This window comes from Coturnix japonica, chromosome 12 (assembly GCF_054131305.1).
Source record: "Coturnix japonica strain WE chromosome 12, WE-NBRP24, whole genome shotgun sequence".
NCBI lineage: Eukaryota > Metazoa > Chordata > Aves > Galliformes > Phasianidae > Coturnix > Coturnix japonica.
Window position 1 is genome coordinate 19,825,972 of NC_140674.1, and position 14,718 is coordinate 19,840,689.

Sequence of the window (14,718 nt, forward strand, 5' to 3'; positions counted from 1 at the left end):
TGTGCTGCTCCAGTGATGCATAGCAGCTATAAACCAGGATTAGTGCACTGGAGCAGTAGGGAAACTTAGTAAAGAAACAGGACAACTGTAGTTTGCTGTGGTGTTTACTCTTCTCTGAGACTTGTATCTAATGTATATTAGTTGTCCAATTTACTAACATTCTAATTTGGTGCAGCTGAATTCTCCTAAGTGTAGTGAATATAACAAAAATATGATCCTTTTATATTTTATTTTCCTGGAGAAGATATGGATGGTACGGAGTGGTAGATCTTTATCTGTTTTACTTAGTTATTACTCATAGTCGTAAAGGATTTGCCCTTCACTGTGATAGAGGAGTGTGCCTTGCTCTGTATCTTTTTGCAGAAGCAGAGAAGATGAGAGAGCAAGAGCAAGACTGAGCATTTGCAGCACTTCTGTGGAGAGGAGTGAGAGGTTTTCTAGTCATTATTTTCGTTTGTTTAAAAAGTTGTATTTGCTTACAGTCAAAGGGCATAAAGAAAGAGCTCAAAGAATTTGAAGCCAACTTTTAAGGTCTGAGATTACCACCTTTGACTTAATAAGAAAGGCAGTAGGAGTGTCTTGTGTTGTAATATTAGACCATCACATTGCCTAACGTGAAATGTTGAGCAGCTGGCATTAAGCAGGTACTAAAATGGGAGTCTTTATTTCTAAACTCTTAAAATTATATACGAACCCATTCTAAGAAGAAAATGGAGTATGCTTTGCAGAAGAAAGATAAGGCTGGTCTTCTTCCAAGTACAACACTATGTTTTATACCGCCACTTTCTCCCTATTATATTTTATTTGCACTCGATTTCAGCATAATGAACTAAATCTTGGGAGATGTAGAAATTCCAGAAATAGCTAGTAACAACTCTTGTTTGAAACACAGCATAAGTAAACTGAGCTGAACTATGTGTAAATACTCGGTTTCCTTTTTTATTTTTACCATTACACAATTTATTTTCCAAAGAAGAAACAATTAATAAAACATAGAATTTTATAACTTGAACTACAATCTAGGCCCCAGTCTCTCTTTCTTCTGTTCTACAATTGCTTTCCAGTAGAAAATTGATGATATTTCAGTTTAAACTTTATGAGCATTAGAATCAGCCCCATAGTGATGACTTGATGACCTCCCCCTGCCACGCTTCACCAAACAGATGCAGTCTCCTGTATGTGGTCTTCCCCTTGCTTTACTGAGATTTTTAGAAGTACTGAGTTTTTCAGTTTGCATAAAAATTTACAGCAAGTCTATGTGGAAATGAACATTAATTACTTTTTTATGCTGAGTTTATTCCCCCTGACTAACTACCAGATCAGATTTGATGTTGAGCTCTTTGGAGCTGAGCTTTGAGGAGCTGAGATGTATAGTCTTGCAATGTCTGTCTCTTTTTATATTTGTTCTCTTCATATTCAAAGCACTCCTTGCTATATAACATTAGGGCTTGTTCATATGCATTGCTGTACCTCTTTAAATTAAGATGTAATTTTAAATCAGTGTCATTAAACCAATTCAATAAACTGCATTGCCACTCTTGCTTCAGACTAAAATAAGTTTATTTCAGTGTAGTGTAAATCACCTAAGAATGTTAGCTTAAAATATAATAATCCATTAAACTGGACTGAAACTGCAAACATTCTCACAGGATTTTGCACTAGTGTATGCCTACTAAAATTAGCTAGATCAAGTTTGTGTACACAAGGAATTAGAAATACAATCAAGCACCTGCTATCATAAATTCCATTGCCCGGGACTGGTCAGAATCTCTGAGCAATCAGCAACCAGGGAAGAGACAGAAAGGAAACCAGGGCATCAGCCTTTCCCCAGCCAATGTAATGCAGCTGGGGGGCCATGCTGCTGTCCTACCCTCCTCCCTGTGCCAAGCAGGAACTGTGTCTACTGGGGTCCTGTGCAGCATCTTAAGAGCTGGAGTTGGGAAGAGGAGATGATTTCATTTTGTGGTTCAGCTGGAATGCCTTGTGTGCTTGGTTTTTCACTTCTCAGTCCATCTCCCTATTCACAAATATATTAGAGAGGGGATGGAGAGGATGAGTAATGCTAGGAGTGGGCTTTTTGCGTGAGGAATGGACTCAGTTTTGTTGCTCTTCTGCAGGATTGTTAGGAGGGAAACATGCAGGTGCAAAATGGTAAAAATAAGCCGTGCTCTATATGTGGAAAGTTTACAGCACCATCTGTGCTTTGGAAAAGCTTTCTTTAGCAGAGAAATACTGGGCTGCTTCCCTATTCCTAGTGGTTTCTTTTACTGAGTTGCCATTAAAAAAAAAAAAACAACGCAAAAACAGCACTCCTAAAAATTAAATTCAGTATTATTTACTGCAATATTTACTAAAGTTTTGTTTTGTGAAGTGAGTTTGAAGGACGACTCTCTGAGACTTGTATTTTTCCCTCCCTTAATAGGGGGAGGGGAGAACTGGGTTGAGGGAAGATACAGCACCTTGGGACTATAACTGAATCTCTAGTTTCTGATTCAGTACCTCTGGAGCTCCACACAATGCCTAGCATCAAGGAGTTGCTTTGGGATCACAGTGACAGTAGTTCCCTCCCCGGCAGTAGTACCCCCACCAATTTAACTTGCTTCTTTCCCCTGCAAACTTAGTGGGAGGAGAGGGGAGGTAACTATTCGCATCTCCAGTTGACATCACTGAAGTGTGTTTTCCCTTATGAGCAGTGATGAAGACAACCAAAGTAGCTATTATTTTCTTAAGCTTACAGGGGGTATTATTGCAGCAAACCTCAGTGATTATCATCAGGGCAGCTGCTTGGTATCAGACTGATACTAAGCAGGAACTAAAGTAAATACTAAATTAAAGTAAATACTAAATAAGTAAATAAAAATTCTCATGGTTGCCTGTCAGTATCAACAAGGACACCGGAACAGTTATTTCCTAATTCTTCCATGCCGTGAAATAACAGGTAAGGTATTTAGGATTCAGTCCTGTCCACTGCTTATGTGTGGGGTGTGATTTGCATCAGAATAGAGATTTTTCCTTTTTATCTATTAATTCCTTGACTTAATATTCATTGGTGTGCAAGCTGGGCCCAACTTGTACTGGTGTAAGCACTGTTGACATGGTGAGATGCCTCATGCTTTTGATTTATTGTTCACATGATGGATATCCAAAAGTAGACCTTACAAATTATATAATGTATTACTTGTCATCTCTGCTGTCTTTATCCTACATGAGAGGAGCTTCAATAAATTTGTGACTTGGTTGAATATTATGGCAGGGTTTAGAAAAGGGGACCCTTGAATCTAGCAGTTTCTGAATTCACCCTGAATCTGTCTGTGGGGGATTAAAGCACTGTAAGCAAGAGAGTCGATCTGCAAGGAGAGAGAAAGCAGACTTGATGAAGGTGGTATTCCAAAGCATTTTCCCAAAGGCTCAGTTTGACCTGAGGTGCTTACTGTGAACAAAATACTTGCAAAGAGAAGCCTGATGAGTTCAATAGTGCGAAATCATTAAATTCAAAGGAAAGTCAAGTTTCTTAAGACGCCTGAAGAAACATGATGTGAATGTGGGATGTTGAGACGTGCCTGGGAGCAGAAAGAATTGCTCAAGGTATCAGCAGAACAAATTTGGGGTATGACATGGAAAAAAACCACAAGCGTAGTGAAGCTTAGTTGAAACAAAGACTTCAGTTTTTGCTGAGTTTCACAAGTAGTAATGAGGAATAAAGCCTGGTACATTGTGCAAGTGGTAATCTGTGATCTGGCTGCCAAAGCCACATTGGAAGGTTGTGTGTGCTGATCAGCCTATGCTGAACTGAAGAAATTAGTTGTTGCCTGGGCCCCCTTGGAAGGTGTCATTAAACCTCTCCTTATTGTGAAACAGCATCTGAACATGCAGTAATTGTGTGCTACATTATTGTGGTTTGAGCTATAGAGAGGCAACGACAAAACATGCCAAACAAAGGGAATTATATTATTAGATTTCATAGCTCAGTCTGGGGAAGAGGCATCTTATTAGAAAGTTTGGCTGAATCAATGAAGCAGACAGTTCAGTCAATGGATTATGAATCTCCTTTACCAAGGTATATGACACAGCAACTACTGCTTTAATGTACGTAATCTTAAAGCTTATGCTCTTTTATAAAAGTACAGAAACGTTTATTGAACTAGTAAAGCATGTGCTTTACAATGAAACGTGCTCTGTCTTAAATGGCATCTCATAACATGAGGATCAATAAAATAGTTATGCAGTAGGAATCCTTAAGATAAGTGCATTTCCCTGAGTTGCTTTCTACCTGTTTTGTTTTCTCAGCTTGGAGCAGACAGATATACGTATTAAAACAAAACAAAAAAACAACAGATTGTCATTCAAATACATTTGGTTTTATTCAGATTGATTAATGAAATATTTTTGAAGATCATGGAATCATAGAATCATAGAATTACCCAAGTTGGAAAAGACCTCGAAGATCATCAAGTCCAACTACAGCCTAACCATAGTATGTTAACTCTAACAACCCTCTGCTAAATCATATCCCTGAGCACCACATCAAAACGACTCGTAAACACATGATATTAAACACAAGATATTATGTACCTGAACGTGTTTTAAGAGCAGGATGGCATCATCTGTTGGTTTTCGTGTGAGAGAGGCTGGAAAAGAAATTAAGATCTGATTTTGTTTGTATTTAGGTTTTGTGCATCATTAACTTTGCATTTAATTTTGTCAAGATGCAAGGACGACAAGTGCAATGTGTTTTTAGCTTTATACCTGTGTTAGCATCTGGGAGGCAGAATTCTTTGCTGGAAATGCACTTAGGCCTGGAAACTCAGTGGTGTTTGGAATCATTTCTCCTTGTCCATTTACAGTTCATTCACTGATCAGGATAGATTTGAAAAGGCTGTATCTTCATATATTGTTTATGTACAATTATGTTCTGTTAATCCTTGCTATAAAATTGAAGCATTCAATTTATTTTACAGCAGTTGAATACAAATAATCACTTCTGTGTGGAGTTTCTTCTCATAATGATTTTTTTTTCTTTATTTTAGTTTAAACTTGTTTTCATGTTCTTATCATAGTTTTAGTGGAAAAAATACACTAATAATCTCTACAGAGTTCATGTAAAAAATATAATGACTGTTCTTTGTATTTTTTCTTGGTTCTGTACAGAAGCTGAAAACTGCAATTTTTAAATATGCATCTAAAGATGTCCATTGCTAATTTTATCATCTGTAGGATGGATTGAGAAAGTCAACAAACGTTTGGGCTGTAAAGTCTCTTGCTGATATGTTTTGGCTTGTGGGATGATTTACTCAGAGGATATATCGAGATAAGTGTTGCAATATATTTACACAGACAAGAAAAAGCTGTCAGGAAAATTAATATGTATGCTGAAAAATGTACCTGAAAATGTTAAAATGTGTACTTTTTTGTATGTAAGGATTATTACCTGCATGCGCTGAAAGTGAGGACTATGCATGTATGTGATTAAGATAAGGAAGGTGTGTATAAACGTGTGTGACCTCTTGAAATCTGTGAATGCTTCTTCTCACCTCTTATTCTCCTCTCAAATCTCAGGATGCTTCTTCCCTCTCACTCTTTTATTTTATTGCCTCATAAGTTGATTTATTTAATTAATGGTAATTCTGGAGAGTTTTTCTTTTTGGCAAAATAGAAGGTGAGAGAATGAGTCTCCATAAATACTAACTTAGCTTTTTTCTAACAATTTTTTTTTGAAGTTACCTCTTGCAGGAGGTCTTCTGATTCAAGTACCTCTCTGCCACTGTCTGCTTCTCAGGTTTTCCGATTTTGCTTTCTTTTTTTTCTGCTCTTTTCTTCCTCTTTTCCATTTTATCCTCCTACCTTTGATCTGAGCAGCAAATATCCTTATGATATTTACAGGAGAAGTAATATTTGGATAGTTCTTTGTTTGGTATTTCCATTGAAAATATCACAAGCAGTCATGTTTCCATGATATTTCCATTGACATTAGCTTGAGAATGACTTCCTTTAATCGGGCTTATGGGGCTGGTGAAGCTTCATATTCATTACCAGTTTTGCATGTTTACTTTGTCACTTTTAAAATGATTTGATAAATGAGAATGAATGGGGAGGAAATGATTGCAATCAATTTATTTGTCTTTAGTATGATTGAACTCTGCAGTGCAGTTATGTTCATCTTCAGGAAGAATATATTGAAAGTTTTGGTGTGTTTTTTCAATTTATACAAAAAATTATTCAAATTATACAAAAATAATTTATTAAATGGTTAGTCTATCTAATTGTTATGGTTATTGCTGGAACAGTTTTTCCTCCTTCTATTCTAATTTGAGAAACAAGGATTGCAAAATTGTAAGCATTTTTGTAATATTCTCTGTCCTGTCATCTAAACTTTTAAACTTGTTTTGTAATTTATTTTCTCTGTTTTCAAATCTACTTTAATGTAAGACAAAGATGTCTACTTTAATGTAAGATAAATTGTGCATGGATTTATAAAATGTCTAACTAAAATCTTTTGTTCTTTGAAGTGATAAACAGAATGAAATATGTAGATAGGCAACGATGAAAATATGCTGATTTCCCAGGAAATATGTAATTCCAGGTTATTTCTGGAGATGGATGACTTTAGAATGTGGATTCTTGATCTTGTTACTGACTGATGGTATGAGGGAGAAGGAGTCAGTCAGGAGACGTAGGTTCTATTCTACTGTTAGTTAGAGTGTTACTTAGAGCCAGCCATGCTGCCTCTTTTGGACTCTGGTTAATACTTTACCTTAATTTGCAACTGGCAGGCACTACAGAAACAAATAGGTTCTAAGCTGGGTGAAGTATCGCCCAGTTGAAATGCGAAATGCATCTGACTGTAACAGGTGCTCTGATAAATTAGAAATCCAACAGTGAGTCAGAATACAGAACCACAACGTTTGAAATTTCTCACATTCTTCCCATCAATTTTGACAGGTTTTTGATTGCTTGTTTATAAATTCTGGTGTCCTGTGATGAATGGCAGCTAGCTAACAAAACAGCCCTATTTTTATCCCCGTCTCTCTGACAAATGAATTCAAATAACACGGAAGGGAAAAAAAACAATTAAGAAAATTTAAGTATTTTGCATTAATCAAATTGTGAAATCTTTTGCAGAAGAGGACTTCCAGTTTTGCTAATTTATTTATTTTAAAAGTGTCTTTGGAATTTTGCTATGACATTTACCCTGTGTTTTGAAAGCTTCTCAAAAGCCCCAGAAGGCTACCAGTTCATATGAATACCCAGCCATTGCCAGGAAGGCTCACTTGAAAAAGGCTGCTGAGGTGCAGGGGCAGTGCTTTTCCAGAACACAGTTAGGAAAAGATCATGTTGTGAGGAGGTGAGGACCTTCTTCAAGCCTGCGTACAGAGAAGCTGCGGTGGCTGAGGCTGCAGATCCTCCTTATGCCGAGATGCCTCGATAGCAAGCTGAGGAGATGAAAACCCTACCAAAGTGACAACTGTCATGTAGTGTGCCTTGATATTAGCGTCAGAATTTTCCAGCGTAACAGAGATTTGCGTTGATTTAATGAAGCTTGGCTTCCTGTAGGCTTGCATCTAATAATTACCTGGCTTTGGAACAGTGTCTCAATTCCAGCCACCTTCTCCATTTGGGGCTCTCTAGCATGCAGATTCCTTATATAACCTCACAGGAACTTTTAATGCAAAACATGGTGTCTTCTCATCAACATTCTGCAATGTTCTTATATGCTTTTTAATAAATTTTTTTTTTTTTTTTTTTTTTTTTTTTTAATGAGCGCATAATTGCACTCACTATATATTTAATCTGACATATTTGACTGAAATTGGCTAACAGTTCTCAGAATTCCTTAGGAACCCACATGCAACCCACAGACCTTGTTTGTTGAGAAAAGTCAGCCACAGTAATAGCTCACATTATTTTCTATATATTCTTTTGGCTTCTCCTTAACTCAGTTGTGATGAAGTAAACTACAAAATTTGCACTTTAAGGTGTGTTGCAAGGGCTTCACTTTCTGTTCTGTTTGTGTTGTTTCAGATTTGGATTATAACTCTTGTCATTAGCCTGCGGGACGCTGAAAAAATGATGCATTCTGTGACTTTCTTCTCTGGTAATCCATCCTGAATATTTTATTGACTGTACAATATAATTCCAAATCAGGAAAACCCTGTGAGTCATGGGTGTCAGAAGCTGAGTTTATTCATCAGAAATAGAATTGTAATTGGCAAGAGGACTACGTTAAATGTTCCACCTCTTTTGACTAAGCTGCGGCAGCCCCACCAGGTTCGTGAAACCTGTAAACTCACAGGACAGCTTAATCAAAGACCAAGGCGTAACTGTATTTGAGAAAATCATAGAAGTTAATAAGCTGAATACAGTGCTCTGACAAAATACTCTGAATCTGGTTCTTCATTCTTTTTCTTCACCTCTGAATCCTGTCTCATCACTTCCCCATCTTGCACTTTGAAAGGATATCCTTGCTCACAAGGATATTTTCACACACAAACTCTCTTTACAACATCAGTAGACACAGTTGATATGATAGAATACTTCCAGTGAAACCGAGGGGATTGAGGTCAGAGGCCATTTAAGGAACTTACATCAGTAGGAAAATACTTGTGAACAGCCATAATCAATTTTAAACTTCTGACTGGAAGGATGCCCAGCCAAATATCTTCCAGTGATCAGATTAGCTCACATTAGAATTTCTTTCTACCAAAAAGAAGTGCTGGAAGCCATTTCATAAGCATTTGCTTAATCAAAACTGTATTTCAATTAGGAAGAAACAAACACTTTTTTTATAAGAAGATGAGGAGATGGCAAAACTAAAATCATATAAGATGTAATTTAAAAAGGAAAAGCAAAAAAATAAAATAAAAATCTAGCAGTGCACTCTAACAGGATTTCCTTATCAAGCCCTTTCCAGATGCTGTAACTGTCATTTAGGCCATGCCAGTGCCTGGTATTGTGCCAACCTAATACAAGTTGGTTCCACTTGTCACCTTTTCAATTTCCCAGCTGGACCCAATTTTAAAGGGCATATTAGCATTATCAAAGTAATCTTTAGGATGTGTACTTGCTTTATTTTAAATCTGTTTTGTTTCTAAATCATATTAGTTGGGGGGGGGGGGGGGGGGGGTGGAGGGGGGAGGAAATGCTGGAAAGATAAAAGGAATGTTAGTTTTCTATGATATTAGATCTATGCACTCAGACTAAATACATTCTTTTTTCTCTTCAGAAGAATGCAAAAGGTTTTATCCAACATGTGACACTATATAATTTCTAATGATTGCTTTAGAACCCCTTGTGCAGTCTAAAATTCACATGATTTTAATAACTGGAATGATATATTAATTGTATTAAGTTAAAAAGAAATAACATTTTTTTTGCTATTTTCACTAGAGTTCTTAGAGATCGCTGGGTGGAAAATATTGTGTGGAAGATAAGTACTTATGCACAGAATTATTATTTTCTTTAATTCTGTCAAAGACTATGATGTTGCAACATCTCTGTTAAGCCATTTAAGATGTTTAGTCCAGTTGAGCTTCAGTCTTTATGGTCGGTGACCTCAGTAGGAGAGGTGCCTGTCTTCTGGCATTGCTTTAGTAGTTGTCTGTTGGACTTGCCTTGTCATTTCACTGCTCTACACTATGGGTCAAAATGGCAATGCTATTTAAGGAAGAATTTGTGTCTTGAATATATTCAGTACATCGCTGAGTTGTTCTGTGTACTTTTCAACCAGATCTAATGATCATACAGGTGATACAAAAGAAGGCAGAACCTCTGGAACTGGATGACTCAAACTGGGTGATTCAGTGCTTAGCTTTGATTCTTTTTTTTCCTTCTATTTTCAATTAATAGAATTGTTGTCACAAGCTATTTCCCAATAAGCTAAGGGGGCTCTATGGAATGGCTTATGAAGTCAAGAACCTTATTTTTCTATTTAAAATTTTACGTTCTGAAATAATACAAAAATTATTTCAGGAAATTGAAAAGAAATGTCTGTCTAAAGACTCCCAGTAAAAAAGAATAAGGTTGTATAAATGCTGAAGTAAAGAAGCTATTCTCTGCTTTTTCCATCTACCCTATTCCTCTTTTAAATTCCATCTCAAATTAATTTTGATAGGCTTTTTGTAAGACCTTTTGAAGCTGCAGTGGTGGGAAGGCCTTTTTGATTGTGTGGTTCCATTCAGTTAATATATTTGCTCTTCTTTCTTCAGTTCTTACTGAGATAATTAATGGAAATCTTTTGGTTACCCTGAGGCATTTTTAGAGGCATTATTCATAAATATCAAGGCTTGCAGTGTAAAAGAAACTGAAAATAGCACTGCAGACAGGAAGTGGCATTTGAAAAGTGATGAACAGGTACACTCCGTGCAGCAACCGCTAAGAAAATTGTTGCTATCAGAGCAGTTCAGTGATACTAAGTGTTCAGAACATGGCTAGAAAGGAACTGTGTCCTCTGTTCGTTCTTCCTGAGAAGGTGAGTGAGATGATGTTTAAACTAAAGGCTGCTGGAGGAGTGGATGTAACAAGGTGGAGGTTACGCTGGGGTGAGAAATGTACCTTTTAATTGCAATGAAGTAATCACATAAAATTCAATAGTCTAATAAAAGGTGGAAGGGAAGAAATGCACCTGCTGCCTTTAAACAGAAGGTAATAAAAAGTAAACTGTTTGCCCCCTAGGTACGTTTTGTGCTCTGTGTTACTGTATTACAAGTGTGAGAGGAATGCTGGGGTCATCTGCTGCATGGAAATCTGTTGCCCTGGGCCATAGGCTGTGTGCACTGCACTCTGCTCACCCACTGTCAGTCTCTTTTGCTCTTGCACATGTGAAGAAAATGGACGATTTCCACAGAAACTGCTGGAGAACTTTGAATTTTGTTTTTACCTCTTCTTAAGGTTTTATATTTTAATCAATTTTGTGCTAACATTCATGTTGCTGTAAACACAGAACTTTAATATTTCTTCCTATTTTTGTCATTCTCCTTTATTTCCTTCCTGTATCTAAATGATCTATTCCCATGCTTTGTAAAGTGTTTTCTTTCCCTGTTTTATAGCCAAATAGGCTCCTGGTCTTCCTCACCATGCAGCACAGTGTGGGACAGCACGATGAAGTTGGAAGTGGAGGAGAATCTGTTCAGCTGATGTAGTGGTATCCCTGCTGACCACACACTCAACCTTTCAGTGTTTTCCTTCAGGCATTCCCTTATTCCCCTTTCCTGGACATTAATCTGTGATTCTTTCTGAAAGCAGTGCTTTTTTTTTTCTTTCTTTTTTTTTTTTTTATTGGCAAGAAAACAGATCATTGCTTTCTTTACTTTAACCTTTCCTGTCACTTTCCAGATCATTTAATGGTCTGAAATCTTATTTTATCTGTCTATCCACATACAGAATTATCTAGCTTAGAGGCTGCTATTTTTTCAACTCTATTGTGTCATTTTCCCTTAAATGTCTTGCAGCCAGTACTTTTGCCAGTAGAATACTAAGGCTGGTGAATGTTACTGATATTTGATCTTACTTTTACCGACTAAATTTAGAGAAATTGAACTCCTAGAAAATAGGAAATCCCCTGAATATCTCTGCAGTGTTGAGTCACATCTGATTAGAAACACGCAGCTTCCCCCACCGTGACTTCTTAAAGCATTTTTATACATTTTCAGTTTTCCCTTAAAGAAGTGTGAGAGGTGTGAAAGGTGCCACAAGTCAATTAAAGGGTAATGGAACTGTTTGACAAAAATATTGCACAATTACTCGTCTTAAATTTACAGATGCAAATTCAGTTCCCGATAAAGATGGTGCTTCAGCTTAATTAATTTTAATTTATGGAGTATGGTGGGTAGCACTGCATGAGTGGGCATACATTTGCTCAGCGATATTACCTCTAAAATGCCACTCTGGAGGATGGCGATTTGAATGGCTTTTCGTTGTCACACACAGCTTCTTCACCCAACACAGTAAAAATTAATTTTAATCATATTAACCTAAAGGCCCTCTTGTACTTTTAGAGCAACCATCTTAACCTGCCTAAAAGACCCAAATCAGTGTATATGTCAGTGTGTTTGAGTGGTGCGTTATGAGTATGTGCCAACAGGCACCACGGAGACAATTTCTTATTGCCTTGATTACATTTGAATAGTACTTGTTCTCCTGAGAGCCTGCTTGGATTGGCTTTGTAATATTGCTTGTGTTTTATATCGGTGGAAGGTGAGACATGGTGCTGCTAGGGAACCTGATGCACCCTATATCTGCCATTAGAGAGCTGTCATTTGTTAAACTACACACAAAACATTGCACTGGGAGCAAGCTTTTTCTCCTCAGTTTAATCCTGATGTATGTGATCATAGATTTCATAGAATGTCTTTCCAAGGCAACCATGAGTTCTGTGTATCAGGCAGAAAAATCTCATTTTGTCTGCAGCTTAGTTGTCGTTGATCCACATCACATTACCTGGCATGTAAGCTTTCCTGCAAGTTACAGAGCCATGTGTGATCCTTGGTGATTTTGACTTGTGTTTCAGAGGGGTTTATTCTAGATATAGGATAATATGAGATGAGACTGAACTGAGCTGTCTTTTGGATTACAGAGCAAGAGAGCATTTGAGGGATGTGTGGGTGGGGAAAGGAGACATTTGTTTGGTGATTCTGAGCATTGCTATGCCAAAATGTTTAGCTTCAGAGTTGCATGGTGGATCATAACATACACTGATAATTTGGGTCATTGGAAGTACTTGCTTTCTTGAAAAGTGGTAGGGGCTGCTGCTTTGCTTGTCTTCAGCTGCAGCTGACATACATCAGTGCTGCCCTCTGGGCAGAAGGCTGAAGGCTGCTGCTGTGATTTTGTGCTGAGGGTCAGAACTGGATGAACGAATCGTTCTCTCAAGCTGTGTGTTTTTATGTGCACACTGGAAGAGTGATTTTCTTGTTATTATCCTTTTAATGTTTATGCTTCCTTTTGCTTCCTCACTGCATAAATAGCAGCAGGTAGAGAGTCAGCGAGCGGATCTACCTCAGCCATCCCCATGCTTCCTTCACTCTTGTGAGGATGAGATCAATATTTCACACACAGTTCTGTGCACTTAGGTCTCTGCAGTGTGTTGTCTAAGAGTCCACAAAATGTGCTTTCAGTGCTGTCTATGAATGTTTGCATGCACCCAGGGTGCAGCAGGGCCTGGCTCAGAGGGTGCTTCCCAGCCTGCAACAGTCAGCTTGGCTCTCAAAGTCCTCAGGAAAGGCTCATAATCCGGAAGTGATGGGAATGCTGGCTTTTCTCCCCCTAGAACCTTTGCTGACAGAAACTGAAGAGTCTTTTCCAAATATCTTCAGCTGGAAAGACAATGATTTCTCCCTTTCCTTGAGCCCTAGGGGCCTGCAAGTTCTAGAAAAGACCAGAGAATAACCATTCTGCAGTCTACAGTGGACCTGTAGCAAAGCATCTGGCAGTTGGGAAAGTAGGTATTAAAATAGAATTTAAAAGGCTAACACTTCTGTTCTTTTCCACAGCGTTCATCATTAGAATTCTCTGCTGTGGTTTCATCTTGTAAACATTTTAATATGTGGTTATCAGTCTGGATTCTCCGGACTTTTTGGTCTGACTTGTTTTAGCTTATCGCTTACAAAAGGGAAAAATCCAGCTATGAGGGAGAGCCTTGGCACGCTTATCTCACTGAGTATTTTTATAGCTCTATTGGGCTTACACTCTTTGTGTTGTTTGAATAATAGCATCAGGATGGCTGAGTTTGTGCCCCCATTTCTGCCTTTCTCCACTCAGAACCTAATGAATGATATTAAGCTCACAAAGGAGGGCAGATCTGAGGACCCAGAGGCAGTGAGTTCACCAGCTTAGGGGACTCTAATTGTTGCAGTTCAAAATGCTATCGTAGATCTTGTTAACGCTAATTTGAAGTGGTGGATTTACTTCTGGCCAATAGCAGAATACTTTGGGTACTGAATAACAGCTTCTTATCTCCAGATTCACAGATGGATTTTTGGATGTCCCATTTCTGATGGTTAGTGTTGAATAGGAAGTTTTGTAAATGATTCTTGGCAGGAGTACTCATTACATTTCTATTGAGATTTATCTCCACAGCTGAGTTTTCCTTTGCTTTTTTTTTTTTTTTCTTTTTTTCCCCACCATATAATTAAATGGGTGACCATCCTATGCAGAAGGAAATGCTTCTATTAAAGATGAAAGGAACTGAGAGTGAAGCCAGCTACACAGCATTTGGTTTTAAGCCAGCCTCACTTCAGTTTTCAGTTGAAATGAAAAAAAACACAAAACAAAAACTCCAGTAACCTGATGCATTCCTGGTCTGTGATATTTTCATAAAACGCATGCTGATAAATATATTGAATTCTTATATCAACCTTTTAGACTGGAAACATGTTCTTTAAAAGGGAAAAATGGTCTCAGTTTCTAACATTAGGTAATGAAAGCTTATCTCTTGCTCTGCTAACAACAGTAAATATTTCCTGTTGTGCTCTTTATTGCCATTTTAATGTCAGAACTCACAAAGCTGATGAGATGCTGTGTTTTACTTTACAAGAAACTATTCTTGTAAACTATTGATTGAAGAGCCCTGCTGTATTTGACAAGCTTATTATAATGCACATGTGAATCCATATCCTCTTTAGACAATGTAAGTATTTGGAAGTAAGCAAACCATCCTGAATGCCACCTGAGTGACGTTTTAATCCATAGATGAAGCACCCATATAATTTTTGGCTGAGAATAAAT

The 14,718-nt window shown here is 37.6% G+C and overlaps 1 protein-coding gene across 17 annotated transcripts in view; it reads left to right on the plus strand.

Annotated features, from left to right (window-relative positions):
* Positions 1-14,718, plus strand: part of ZBBX (zinc finger B-box domain containing) — a 47,107-nt gene that overhangs the window by 26,719 nt on the left and 5,670 nt on the right. For 9 of the 17 annotated variants that reach the window (XR_014933408.1, XR_014933420.1, XR_014933407.1 and 6 more), the window contains 2 exons: positions 8,020-8,092; positions 9,385-13,432. The gene's annotated coding sequence lies outside the window, so the exon portion shown is untranslated. Of the gene's footprint in view, positions 1-4,287; positions 4,435-8,019; positions 8,093-9,384; positions 13,433-14,718 lie in introns of those variants that run through there. The other 8 variants (XR_014933413.1, XR_014933414.1, XR_014933409.1 and 5 more) reach the window with 7 other exon arrangements.